Genomic DNA, 15293 nt, shown 5'->3' on the forward strand with positions numbered 1-15293 from the left:
AGGGGATCTGGTCATCACACGGATTGGGTCTAAAGGACAGCAGGGCCCATCTGGCGGAGTTTGTTCAGCTGGGTGGTTCACCTGGACTGGCACCTCGCACTGGACTGCACTGGACTGCGCTGGTTACTGGAGACAGGAGATCAGTGGGATGGCGAGTTTGGAGCAGGCAAGCATTTAGTGATAGCACGCCAGACTGGATCATATTGCTTCCCTTAGGTTTTAGGGTGGTTTCAGAATTAGGGCCTAGCTGAAAAAGGAGTTCAGCAATGCAGAGGCTTTGGCTTTGCAAAGAAATCTGGAATCAGGAACAAAATGGAGAATTCAGGAACAGGGCGCCATGCAGAAATCACGATGGAGTCAGGAATCAGTGTGTTTGTGTGTTGTGATTGTTATCATTCCAAATGACATCACAAAAGTTTATGGTAGGGACAGACTTACTACCCAAGCCCGCAAGGCTTTGATTGGGCAAGAGCACAGTTCCCGCCTTGCGGGACAAAAATCTAACTTTCCCACAAATACATATTTATGTAGTTATGCCCCCTCAGAAAATCATATACATAAATGACATATTTTGTGGGTCACATTTAAATCCAACTCCCAAGTCGGTGGGACCTGGTTTTGTCTTTCTGTTGAATTTTGGCAATTTTAACCATAAAAGTTTTGGCCTAACATTTCCCAATTCTGTACATATATGCGCATTCACCCCTAGAATATGGGTACACAATATTATATTTGCAAGTTGAATAGTTTCTGCGCAATTGGTCATTCTTTATAACGTCTGTTCCTTACGCAGTAAGAAATTCTACCAAGTTTTCAAATGGATAGCATAAATTCAGATTTAGATGTATGTACTTTTCACTCTTTTTCTTATTCTTGCTGCCAAGTTAAATATCTTGAAGTTCAGTGGCAAAATAAGCATTTTAAACCCAAAAGTCGCATGTCAGTTTTTTTCTTTGTTCCCAAGTGTGAGCAAATGGCAAATCCTTTGAAGTTAAATGAGGGCCTCTCCCTGGAGAGTGGAGCTTCCTGCCCCTCCCCTGGAAGGGTGAGTGTCTAAGCCTGCTATTGTCTTCGCCTGGGACACAGACGAATGTCCAATGACATTCCTTTGTCATGAGTATGCGAGGCCTCCCAGCAGCAATTAGCCTTTCCTGCCAGCAGTGGCGGTGTCAACCTTTCTCAGGCTAAGAACTGTCAAAGCAGGGTTGTTATTTTATATAGTTGATTCTTTAATTTAAACATATAAAATTAAACAGTTTATAGGTGGATTTTTAACGTTAGCAATCCTTTGACATTCATAAAGAATTAAGCCTTTACACAAGAACATACCTTAAAAACAAGTGATTTTGCCTTTCATTCATGAAAAAGCACATTAAACTGATTTCTTTAAATCCGATTTTCATCGCATGAAAATACACATTTTAGTCAGCATTCGTTCTTCCCTTGAGTTGGGTTCACACCTATGCTTGGCACCGGACCAAGCAGAGATATCAGAACCTTTCCAGACAGAAGATGCAGTTTCGAGGCCAACCATAGTGAACTAATTGGCACATGGCTATTAAAGTAATGATTGATTGTAACCATAATCGGAGGAAGGCTGGCTAACGAAGGGGCACCCCGCACCTGGCTGACCGTTCTGCGTGCTGCTCAGCAAAGTAGAAAATTATGCATGGGGTTGGTGCCAACCCAATCACAATGGACCAAATAATCTAGGGTCCTATAGTTAGTAGAACCAATGAGACGTCGTACTTGTAGTGACATCTACAGTAGTCGTTTTCGAAGGAAGGGCTTGGACGCCCACCAGACAGTATTTACCCAATCCCCGCACTCAGTTACCATATACAGATATAGTACCTATAGTAAAGTTACCTTTTTCCAACCAATAGAATTGCATGTTTTGAGTGTTACGTGTCAATTATGCTGAGTTTTGAGTATACATGTTACAACTTGGATGAAGTTCGTTGGAGTTGAAGCAAGAAGGATGATCGCATCACTGCTGATATCCATGACTCCCCGTTTTCTGTACTTGTCATTAAACAAACTCCCTTTGCCAAACCGTTGAGCGGTCCTTATTGATTGGTGTTGGAGTAATGAATCTGCACCCCCATCCATCTCAAGGGTGCAGCTATCTCATTTTAAAGTACTTCTGAGCAAACCTCGACTCTATGGGCCGGCCGGGGATTTCGGAGTACACTTGGTAGCAGAGGATGGTTATCGATTATCGATTATTGATTAGAATAAGACACCCATTGAGCGTCGACATAAAGTAATTCTAGGTCTTCGGCAATATCACGAGTCCTTTGCCATTTGGCTCAGTGGACCGTGAAGCTCCCCTTAGACAGTGATAGTTTAAAAGAAGTCTGCAGACCAGGGTCTGAAGGAACCCGTGTTACCCACGTAACCGCTTCCCATTCCTACGGGCTGCTGAGCAGCCGAAAAAAACGAAGAAGGCAGTAACAAAGGCGGTGATCTCGATGGTCCAGAGAGGAAAAAAAATGAGATCGGTGAGTGAAAAAGACTGAGGGCCTCATTACACGGTAGGCGGTAAGGGTTTACCGGTACCGGTATTTTACCGGTACCGGTAAACCCTTACCGCCTTACTACAAGGTCCCTTTGCGGGTTGAGGAATTTAACACCTGCTTTTTGCAGGTGTTAAAAACCAACCCGCAAAGGGACCAGGGAGCTAATTACGGTACCGCAATTTGCGGTACCGTAATTAGCGCCTTCCCCATTCCCATAGAGCCCTATGGGGCAAAAATGGGAATGGGGAAGGGCAATGGGGGAAGGGGGAAATACCGCCTCACCAACCTTGGAATAGGGCGGTAATTCCCCTTTCCACCAAGGTGGTGCCGGTATTTTACCGGCATGGACCAAGGTGCTAATAGCACCTTGGTCCACCGCCATCCGTGTCATGAGGCCCTGAGTGTTTTGGCAAACGTGAAGGGAAAAGGTAACAGAGGGAGAGGGGAAAAACAAAATATAGTTAGAAATAGAGAAGAATGTATATATCTAAGGGCAAGGGAATAATGACTCGAGAATAATTAAGTAAATAGGTTGAGGTTACCGGGAGGACACCTGAGAAGAGATAGGTTACCGGGGAGGACACCCGCTAAGTGACAGGATTCGCCTTATTCCTACGCTTTTAATACAAGCGGCTAGAAGAAACGTGTATCCATAGCCCCAACTAAAGGGGAACAAATAGACTACCACAGCGATTAAAGATGCCGTGAAAGTGATACGTTTAAACTCCATGACGGGGTAATGATTAGAGGAAGAGATACCTGTGACCAGCTGGTGTTCGTCTAGTCTGTTAAACGTCTGTCTTACATTTTGTTTGTTGTGACGTCACAAGTCAAAAAATTTCCTTTGAGAAAACTGATTTTCATTTTACGCGATTGAATAGCTAAGATAATATCGCATGCAAATCAATGTTTTTGAGTAAAATAGGAAATATCAAATTTTGTGGAAAAAATCGGGATAGGAGCTTGCAGTGTTTGGTGCTCGCTCATATTGTTGGAAGTTCTTTAAGTCACGTGAAGCTTTGACAATTGTTATATAAGGAGAAAGGGAACAGATTTAAGCATGGAAGGCATAACTCCATTGGCATACCTATGCAAACAGTTGCCGAAACATGCACCTAAGTTAAAAAAATACAGTACAGAGTGAGTTAAAGGAACTGCCCACAAAATGTTTATGACATGGCCACAGGGGGGGTCCTTATCTAAAACTGTCTTGCAACGCATGACAACATATTTGCACGCCACATACACGGGCAAAAGGTTAGACAAACGCCTCGCTGTTCTAGAACTTTGGAAGATGTATGAACAGGGAAAGGAAGAGGAGCCACCAATAGATTGGATACTTAATGTATGCACAGAGGGGGGGTTGAGACGTCTACTGCACCACCCGCCCCATCCGAAATGAAGGTTGAAGAAAACAAAGATATGGGGTTATACCTGCTGAGAGAACTTAAAGCAGCTACAGGTTATAGTAATCCAGCATATGAGTCACCTACACAAAGTAGTGAAAAAAATCAAGGGAGAGAAAAGGATAAGGATATCGCCTCCATGGTCCCAAGGGACAAGGAGAGATGTGATGATGAGTGAAGGGAACAGGCACAGACAAGTGCATCTCTCAATAAAGAAAGAGAAGGGAAAAATGGAAGGGAAACGAAGATAGAACTGATGAAAAAGCATTCGCAAAAAACAAATGGATGGGAGGGCAAATTTTTTTGAAACTCGATGCCAAAGGTATTGATGATGTGAAACAAAAAGAGAGACTAGATGAGGTACAGAGAAAGAGGAACAAGAGGAATTGAGAGACGAAAGAATAAGGAAAAAAATAGACAAAGGCGAGAACAGCTATATCGCGAAGAGCAAGAAAGACAGCTCAATCCCAGACAGAGAGCAGCCAATAATCAAGACAGACAGAAGCAGCAAAGGTTATAGGAAGAGTAAAGAATATGAGAGAAGAGAATAAAGAGATGAAGGGATGAGGAAATTCAAAGGGCAGATGAACGTAGAAGTGAAAAGAGAAAGGAAGAAGATAGGATCAGAGCAGAGGCGAGGAAGCGCCGAGAATTCGATGACGATGTAGAACGAAAGCGAAGACAGAGAGCACGTGATCTTGAATATATGGAGAGCGAGGTTAAAAAACCCGCTCCAGTGATAGATTGGGAAGACATCAAAGAATTCTTCCCTGCATACAATTCAGTACCAGGAATGTCTAGGGCAAATATCGAGGATGACTTTGACACCAGAAGCATCAGAGAAATGATCGATAGAATATATGATGAAATGGGGTTAGAACAAACACCCCAAGGCGAGGGGGAAGACGAGCGCCTGGAGAGCACTCAGCTATACGACACTGAGGATGTCTCCCGAAGTAATGGGAATAGAGAACTATCCCTGATAGACTAGAAATAAGTAGGAACAAAGACAACACAAGAAGTGGCACGATTTGGGCACAGACAATGTCTGACTCAGAAAGGGAAGAGCGTGAGGAAAAAGAGGAAGAAAGAAGGCACGAAAGACGACTCCCAAGGGAGAAAGGGAGAAAGTTGTCAGACACTAGTGAGTGCACTGAGGGCATCAGAGTCAGCCACACAGTCAGACCGACATGAAGAAGTATCTCATGGTCAGAGGGGGGTGTCATCTCATCACCTCCCTATGTGAACAGGCTAAGGACATTGCCAGGCAGGCAGCGATGTGGGAATATTACCCCTGCAATAGACAGGAGAACAATGAGAGAAGAGAGAGAGAACTATTCCTCCCAATTCCCGTTACTCGAGAAAGGGGGTGGCGAGACCACAATATATTCCATGGCCACACATGGACCAAGAAAACTTGAAAAACAAGCTTCCAATGCTGACATCGGGAGCTGAAAAGTGGATACACGAGTTAGAAAAATGACAGGAGGGAACACGTTAGCTATAGGGGATATCAAGGGTCTCCTAATCGCCATACTTGGTGAGAGAGCAGACGATGGATGGACACGAGCAGGCTACCCAGGTGTGAACACAATTAACACTGCACATGATGGAGTTCCATTTAACAATTGCAGAGCCGCAGTATGGAAGGCACTACAAGTGCTTTACCCAGACACTTCCAATATGGGAGCTATAATGACGCGTAAAGTGAAGGGGTATGAGGATCCTTTGATTTACATACAGAATTTTCAAGACGCGTGGGTACTCGAGACTCATGAAACTTGGACAAAATGTATACCTGTGTTCTACCATATATTGTGCCAAGGGCTGCCAGAGCCGGTACAGAAACAGCTCAAGAAATTGGTAGGAATCAAGGCTAAACCTTGGGCAGAAATACAGCTGACCATGCCACACTATTGCAGGTGACTACAAGAGAAGAATCGAAAAAAGGAAGCTGCACGAAAGGGTGAGGAAGCTAAAATGGGTCAGAGGAAATTAGCTAAATATGCTCTTGAGAGAGCAATGATAAGTAGCACAGCTGAATCGAGCATGCAGCAGGTCAATAATCCGCAGCAGATTAATCAGGGCAGTACTGGGTTTTTACCCAGGGGAAGAGGATTTAGAAGAAGGGGATGGCATAGTAATCAGGGAGGTTTTCAGAATAATCAAGGAGGTTTCCAAAACGTGCAGAATGACAATCAAGATATGTCAAATGGGCAAATGATCCGACCACCGCCAGTATGTTGGTTGTGTGGGATGACTGGGCATTTAGCGCGCACATGCAGAAACCAAGGCATGGTGCAAAATGGCCAAGGTATGGGAGCAGGTACGGTGAATCCACCTGCCGTTTTACAGCAGGGAGTTGCACAGAACCACACGGTCCAACAGCAAAGACCAGGAGCACAGCATAACCCACAGCCCCAACATATAGTGAGTTTTTCACTAGGGCAGTCCCAACAGTCACTGCTGCAATTGTCACAAATAGCGAGCTCAGGGCAGGCCAGGAACCCTGGAATAAGGAGCAACTCTGGTGATGGGGTAAGTCCATTTGCACAACGTGGGACAAAATTATATATGGACTAGGACAGCTCACTGGGAACCCTGATGTGTTCTATCCTATCAGTGACACCAGACCCTCACCGGGAACCTAGGGTGGATGTCGTTATAGGGGATAAAGAATATTCCTTCTTAGTTGACAAGGGTGCAACACACTCGTGTATACGCGAAGGCAAGTTTTCCTTGTCCGCCGAGGCCATAGATACTCAGAGTTTCCCAGGAGCTACAAGTCGTGTTCCCTTCACAGATGCACTTCCAGTCTCTATAGGAGAATTGAGATGAATGTGCCGTTATTATATTCACGTCAGACACCAGTAAACATTTTGGGTCGAGATTTAATGACGAAGTTAAACATGACGATCTCGTTCAAGGAGGAAGGCATGGTATGTTCAACTCCAGGAATGCACTATTCAAATGTATGCGAAATGATCAGAGCGTACGCAGGACACACAGCCATGGGGGCTGTACAATTAGAGCCCAAAATCTTTGTGTATGGTATGCGCATACTAATGGCAGGGTTGCCAGGCCTTACAGACAGAATCATGAGATCCCCAGATGAGTTCCTGTTTAGACCAATAATACCAATGCACGAGGAGATGGGACAGGTATTTCCCTTGGTGATACACACAGATGCAGTACGAGGGATGGCCTTGATTGATGGTTATGACGACGAAGTCCGACAATGGTGCGCAGTAATCGCCATTGAAGAAGGGTATCGATTGACTGACGTCACTGATGACGATCTGTTTGAAGAACAAGCAGATATGGGAGAGACAATGGTGGAAGTAAGTCTCACTTTTTGGGTGAGAATGATCAAAAGAGAAGTGCCTCAAAGAATGATGTTGGCACGAAACCGTCCTGAATATTTTGATGACGACATGGCCCAGGTGCCTGTCTCAGTATGGACTACAGGACCCTATGACGTAGGCCTCTTGAAAGGGGTTGGAGAAGTGAGAATTAAGCTAAAACCATGAGCAATTTTACCCAAAGCACGACAATATCCCATGTCCAGAGAGGCAGATGAGGGGATTTTTAAGACAATTTCGGCTATGATGGAGCAAGGAATCTTAGTGACGTAAGAGTCGTCATGCAATACTGCGGTTTATCAGATCAAAAAATCAAAGGGAGGGTCTTGGAGGCTAATCCAGGATTTACGCCCAATAAATGATATTGTTTAGGTCGAGTTCCCTTTAGTCCCTAACCTGGCTACAATCCTATGTAATATACCTGTTGAGGCAAAATATTTCACGGTGATTGACTTGAAAAATGTATTTTTCTCAATCCCACTGCACCGTGACTCGCAAGATCTGACGTCATTCACATTCAGACAGATGCGTATGAAAAGCACAAGACTACCCCAGGCATACTGTGAGTCTCCTTCTATTTATAATAGAGTCCTGCAGATGGACCTGAGCAATATTGCCTTGGAAAGTGGTGTCCTGCAATACGTGGATGACATCTTAATTTGTAGCACAACAGAAGAGCAATGCAGGCATGATTCTGTTCAGCTATTGACTATACTGGCTGAGAAGGGATATAAGGTTGACAAGGAAAAGCTACAATATTGTCAACAAGAAGTGCTGTACATATGCCAGCTGATCTCACATGAGGGGAAGAGGGTGAGCCCAGGAAGGGCTGACGTCATACTGAACACGGCTAAGCCACACACAATAAAACAGATGCAGAGCTTTTTAGACCTATGCAATTATGTCAGAGCATGGGTCTTCGACTATAGCTCTTATATTAAGCCTTTACTTCAGGCCCTAAAGAAGGCCCAAGTGACAAAAGAAAAGATTGAATGGTCTGAGACCATGGAGGAGGGATTTGCTGAACTCAAGAAAGCTATTTGCACAGCACCAGTTCTAGGGATTCCCAATTATGCAGAGGAATTTTACCTATTTTCACACACAAATGGCATGGAGGAGGGATTTGCTGAACTCAAGAAAGCTATTTGCACAGCACCAGTTCTAGGGATTCCCAATTATGCAGAGGAATTTTACCTATTTTCACACACAAATGGCAGCGTCATGACGGCAGTGCTCGCTCAGAGAACCACATTGGGGTACAAGCCCCTGGCATACTATAGTGGAAATTTAGACCCAGTAATGAGAGGTCATTTCCCGTGCAAACAGAGTTTAGCTGCTGCAGTGTTCGCCATAGAGAAAGCTACAACCATTGTAATGGGTTGCTCAATGACGTTATACATCAAGGACATGCTTTTTTCCATTCTAGAGAAACCAAAAGGCACATTGACATCTCAGAGAGCTTCTGATTATGAAGTGATCATATCAAATCCATCGATTAAGGTAGTCCGATGTAAGATAGTGAACCCAGCTATGTTTGTAGCAGAGCCCGTCACTGAAGGAGAGCCAATACATGACTGTGCAAATTATGAAGAAATCTATGACGAAATTCCCAGGGAAAAAGAAAATGCCTTGGCAGAAGGAGAGAGTGTCTTTATTGACGGTTCTTCGAGGATCGATCAAAGTGACGGACAAAGATATACAGGCATTGCTGTGATGAATCACACAGCAAATGGAGAATTCCAAGTACTTATCAGTGCGCGAATACCATGTCATTATTCAGCGCAGACTGCAGAATAGTTAGCGTTGATACTCGCCATTACGCCATTGAGAATCACACAGGCCAGGAAGTAACGGTGTACAGTGATTCCACCTATGTGACATCGACAGTACACGCAGGCTTAGTGCCGGGAAAAGGAGGGGCTACCTCCGAGCAGACGGCACACCAGTGCAGCACGCAGCCTTATTGGACAGGCTGATTAAGGCACTACAGCTCCCAATGGGCATAGCGATTATGAAATGTGCCGCCCACACGAAAGGGACAGATTTTATCTCACACGGAAATCAAGCAGCAAACACGAAAGCCAAGTGTATGGCATCCAAAAGTGAGACGATCATGGAAGTGGAAGTCATCCATACCAATGAGAGAATGATGGTTGCACAAACGACACCTGAAGGGTATAGGAATCTTGAGCAAACACAATTGATGGAACTCCAAGGGAAGGCACCACAGGAAGAGAAGAATCTTTGGAAATGACAAGGGTGTTCTTTAAACCCCTCTAACAGCTTGTGGCGACAAGACAGCACTGGTAAACCAGTGATGCCTTTAGCCCTATTACAAATAGCGCTGGAGCAGTTGCATTATCCGGCACACATGACAAAAGAAAATTTAGCAGCAACACTCGCAGAAGACTGGTTCATACCGAATTTAACCGAGCGCGTTGCATTCTTTATAGTGAACTGTATAATCTGCCAACAGTTCACAGCTGGGCGCACGTTAAAGGTAATGAGAGGAGTCATCCCTAGGCCATATGGGCCTTTTCAGCACTTGCATGTCGATTACGTTGACATGATTCAAGTATGTAATGGATACAGATTAATTGTTGTTTTGTGTCCATTCTCTAGATGGATTGAGGCCGGTCCCTGTGCACACCCAGACTCTGCCTGTGTGGCAACATTTTTGGTGAGAGAAGTGTTCCCCAGGTGGGGGTTGTGCGAGGTCATGAGATCAGATTACGGAGCTCACTTTGTAAACGAGACATTCAAACAGATTAGCTTGCTGCTTGGTATGAAGCACAAGTTCTCGTCGGCGTATCATCCACAAGGTAACTGGATCTGTGAGAAGCTCAACGGCTTATTAAAGGAGAGGATAGCCAAGTTGAAGCTTACCCTAAGAAAGGGATGGTTGCACTGCCTTCCTTTGGCATTGTATGCACTTCGGAACCAACCAGGTTCCGACCATTATCTTATGCCACACGAGATAGCCACAGGAAGAAGAATGCGTACTCCTCTGACACCCCGAGATAGAGCTAGATGTGATGCCCAGTCAACAGGAGAAATTTTAGGGACTGAAATGCAAAATTACTTGAATTGCATGACATCTTGCCTTACTGTAATTTCAGACCAGCTGCAGCGACGACGAAAGGGGTACAGGGCAGCACGGAACACAAAAGGAGATACTACTACAGACACAGCACAAGGACTTTGTGTACCATCCGTTTTCCCTGGAGACACTGTCCTTGTAAACAACCATATGAGGAAAAAGTGGGATGAGTGTCAAAAACACCATAAGAGAGGGAAGTGTCGACACTCTCCCCCGAACCACAGAAGCCAAATGAAGTCGACCCTCCACCCGTGGTTGGCACAGATACCTGAAATTTAAAATACAGGATACCACGTGGCAGCCAATGGGGGGAAGATGATTAGGGAGAGGTTGTGGACGGGGAAGGGGAGGTCAAGGGAACACAGATAAAGGTTTAGGAAACCCCTACAGTGGATAGGATAGGGGCAAACACAGTGAAAAAACCCTACACTGTCTAATATGTAGCTAGTAAACCATGACACATAACACAGACACATAGATCACAAAATATGCCCCCTTAATACAGGCTGAATAAGGACCTTAGCTAGTGTAATTGTGCTCTCCAATAGCCCCTTGATACAGGCACATGTAGTAATTACCAGAACATAGAATACATGTATGCAAGCGTAAATGAAACAAACTCATGGGATATGATTCCCAACATGAAGAACATGACACATGGCCCTTTGGGCAAGCAGAAGCAACATAAACATTCATGGAACATGTAGGACCAAAGGTGTGAGTTCAACACCAACAGAGAATGGATTCCAACAAACATATACACTGAGGGAGCAGCCTAATGGCAAGCTGTGTGTGATACGTCCTGACCGCTTATTGCCTCCATAGTAGAAATATTCAGTAATCCCTAAACATGGACTAATCAAAGTGTTCGGCCCATATGATATGCTCCTCCAAGTCTTTCATATGCAAACATGGCCCACGTTAACACACGGAAAGCAACAAAATCATTGAGCACTTATCTGTGCGTCTGGGAGACTCGCAAGCCGTCCCAGACGAGAAATGGGAGCGGAGCCTGAACGAAGCAGCGCGAGTCCTCCTTGTACTTCCTGTGCTTCGCCGCTCGATTTCTCTAGGACCGTGTAGTTCACCGTGTGCTGCTGAGATCACATACCCAGAATCCTGATGTAAAGTGTGCGCGGACCGCACGAACCTCCGGCATGGCTTCGCCTCGTGAAACAATAAGCCACACCTGCCGTGCGCCGTTGGCCCGTGATAAACTGTTGTTAATTACAGACAGCTGGCCAACGCGCACGGCAAGGACTACGAATGGACAAGGGGCTGCTGGGAAATGTAGTTTATCCAGCCCATGTACAAATACTAAGCTCTTTTCAGATTTAAACACCTCTTTCGCCTCCACCACCCCATATTCCTGACAATGAGCCACGATTTAACGGCCCCTTCACAGTAGAGGACTGCACTCCGTCTGCAGTAAAACTACAAGGCAGGAGAGCTTGGATTTTTCTGGGCGATATCAAACCGTAAATCAGAGAAGACCCCCTGCCTGCACCCCAACGAGAGGAGTCTATGAGTGATGGGGAAGAACCACAGCACGTGCAGACGAGATCCATGACGAAGAAAAAGGACACATGACCAGCCATCCAAAGATAAAGAACTTTTGTAAATTGTGGCTTGAATTGGACACATCCTCTAAGCAAAAAAGGTGCATCCTAGTTGCAGGGTGAAGAAGAAAACTGCACATATTAGCCACAATATAAAGTGTTTACTTTGAACCTTGGACTGAGGCACACTTAAAGCTTTGATAAGAAAAGACTATGCCAAATTTTGATCGAGGACACATACATTGGAAGAAAATACAGTATCCAGACTCATTCCACACCGAGACCCTATTCTAAATCACTTACGGTGTCCCGCAGTAGTGACATCACCAAAGATGTGGTGATATACTTTAATCTAGTGCTAAAATCTCACCCGTCATTGGTGGGTAGACTCACCAGTGTTACTGACTTTCTTCAAGAGCCTGAAAATGAAAAGACAATAAGAAGATTGCTTACTGTAATTACCGAATAATTCCTCTTACTTCCTCTTACTTCCTGAATACATTGAGGAGCAACCAAATGTTTCAAGCAGAGAGGAAATAAATGAGCTTGTCAATACATTTTTGTTTCGCTTAATCGAAGACTGTCCAAATCTTGTCGGAAGAATGACAAACACACTTACGTTTCTTTGAGATCCAGCGAATAGCGAACATCTAAACCAACTCCTAAATAAAATTATGATCTTAGTTGTACTCCACACGAACGGACAGTGCAGACATTGTTTACATTGAAGAGAAAGCATATAATCCTGAAACTCAGCAAGACAGGACGGATGTCCCTGTCACTAGAAGACAGCAGATTGTCTCACAACGTCCTTTTTCGTCTAGTCACTGACTTTCCAGAGCTAGTGGGGGGACCGACCGATGTTGATGTCCTCACATTCATTAGATATCCAGCTAATGTTGCACAGATGGGCATGCTCTTGCATGGAATCGTACTACAAATAGAACTCGCTAACCATCAACAGAACTATCTGAGGAGATTCTAAAAGCTTTCCGCCGAGGGCCAGATCGAGGAAGCAGTGTCAAGGGTTTCACATTCTTCCATTTGTTGTTATTTTTGTCTCTATTCCTCATCCTGACCAGGATACAACATGTATTCGGGACTGAAGCAAATCCGAGGAGTGGACTGGGGGCTGACCTACTTTGAACATGCACGGTAAAAGGATCTGTCAAAGTGTTATTTGATTAGATTTTTCCCATAGATTAGCAAAAGAACTGTATCCTGAAATAACAGAGAATTCACGCCCGCAAGAGGGGGGACACTTGTAGGACACCTAAACCGCTTAAACAAAGAATCCGACAGACAATATTGTCTAAAGAAGTATAGTAAAAGGTAGACATTTTGCAAATGATCGAGATGGGGATCCAGAGCAGCAATCTTGTCCTCCCACAGGAGGAGAAACGTCCACATTTCCCTGGAAGTAAATGCTGCCGCCTGACCTACAGTGGCATAATGTATCTGTGTATCATATTCATCATTGTTTTACTGTCATTAACGATCAGAACTGCATTTTTTATTGGTGCACAAAGCGTTCCAATTCCAGTGCACCCACATAATGATGTATGCTTGAAACCCACAAAGGCCTCCCAGACCTTACATGGTCATTCCGGTTCCTAGAAGATCTGATGGTGGAATGAATGAGCTTGAAATGGATGTGATTAGCAATGACACACACACACTTGTGGTAACGAATAAAAAGAAAGGCCGGAGACAAGGATGCCAAAGAGTGAATGAAGAAAGATTACTCACAACCACACGCATGCAAACACTGAATGCACACGCAGGAGGCCTAGTGTCAATGACTGCAGAACCACAATTCAAAGCCTCAGAGAACAAAAGACTGCCTACTATGGAAAATATCACTACAAATAAAGTAAAGAGCCAAATGAAGGAAGCAGACATAGTGGAAAGACTAGAGGAGCTGAAGAAGAAACCCACAGAGACAGCAGTGACAAACATATATGTTCCAACGAAAGGGATAAGTGCAAGTTCCATAGTACAGCCATATACCGGACCAATGTCAGGGTGGATGAGATGGGCATTAATAACCATCAGGAAAAAGATGAAGATAAGGAAAGAACTGCCAGACTTTTGTCTACTCAAATGGCACAGATGAGGAAGCCTGCACCATGGACCAGGATACCTGAGAACCCTCCAGCAAGAAGGAGCCATACAGATGCATTCAGGGATGTAATGATAGCAAATTACAGGAAAACACTTAGAATCAAGAGAAGCATGCATGGAGATGACAACGAACTTAACGACTACCTGGATAGCACAGCGCATCTGGGAAACAACATTTGGTACCAGCACATGAAAGAAGTTGGAAGATGAAATTCTGGAGGGGAATGCTTTGTTTGTGCACTCCTACCATACAGCATGGGGAAGTCCAAGCTCTTTGTAGCTGTAGAAATCGATGTCCAGACAGCACACTGTCTATCACACGTAGCAATGTGCAAGACCAGAGGCCAGTTCATGGAAAGTGATGCCTCACTGAAATGGGCAACTGAAGCAACTGATCCAAATGAAGACGACTATGTCCAGGATATAAAGACAAGAAACAATGGAAAGACGAAACACATTGTGATCAGATATGAGAAGCCTGGAGTTAAAGGAGCAGAAATCAGAAGAGAAGCGAACCAGAAGCTAAATGTTCAAGGAACAACTCCAGAAGTAGCTCAGAGATGGAAGAACAGAGGCCAAATGCAAATTTAGGTAACAGTGCTTTCACCAGACGGATGGGAGAAAGGAGTAGTGATATGTCGAGCATGGATGCTCTTCAGTCACTACGAGACTACCATCAACATAGTGCGAAATGGATGCAAGCCATTATGGCTTGCAAAGCATTTGACATGGGTCAAACACAGAGGAGGACCCTTATAGATTGTGCCACTGGAAAGCCCAAAATTCTGCTTCAGGAATAATGGCACAAGAAAAATGGGAGAGAATCAGAACTGTGGACGAGTTTTCGACGCTGCAGGAATGGTTCATGGCACTGCCGTAATTATGGATCATTATTGGGCATGTGGATCCAAAGCATACATCAGACTGCCAAGAGACTGGTGAGGTATATGCACAATAGTGAATGTCCACGTTCCAGCATTAGTGATCCCGAAAATTGACCTGAATTTTGACAATTTCCAGAAAGCAGATGCTCACCTGAGAAAAAGGAGATCTGTGGAACTGATAACTTGATTGAAAAGGGAAAATTACTTCTCTGCCAAATCTGAAGAAGCATTTCATGCAATCCCATATGAACACAGACTGTTTAGCCTCACCTCATCAGTGTTCACGACAATCCTCATGCCAAGATTCCAAGTTGGAGCAAATACCAAATGGTTACA

The sequence above is a fragment of the Ambystoma mexicanum genome, chromosome 3q (assembly GCF_040938575.1).
Source record: "Ambystoma mexicanum isolate Mex_15411 chromosome 3q, UKY_AmexF1_1, whole genome shotgun sequence".
Lineage (NCBI taxonomy): Eukaryota > Metazoa > Chordata > Amphibia > Caudata > Ambystomatidae > Ambystoma > Ambystoma mexicanum.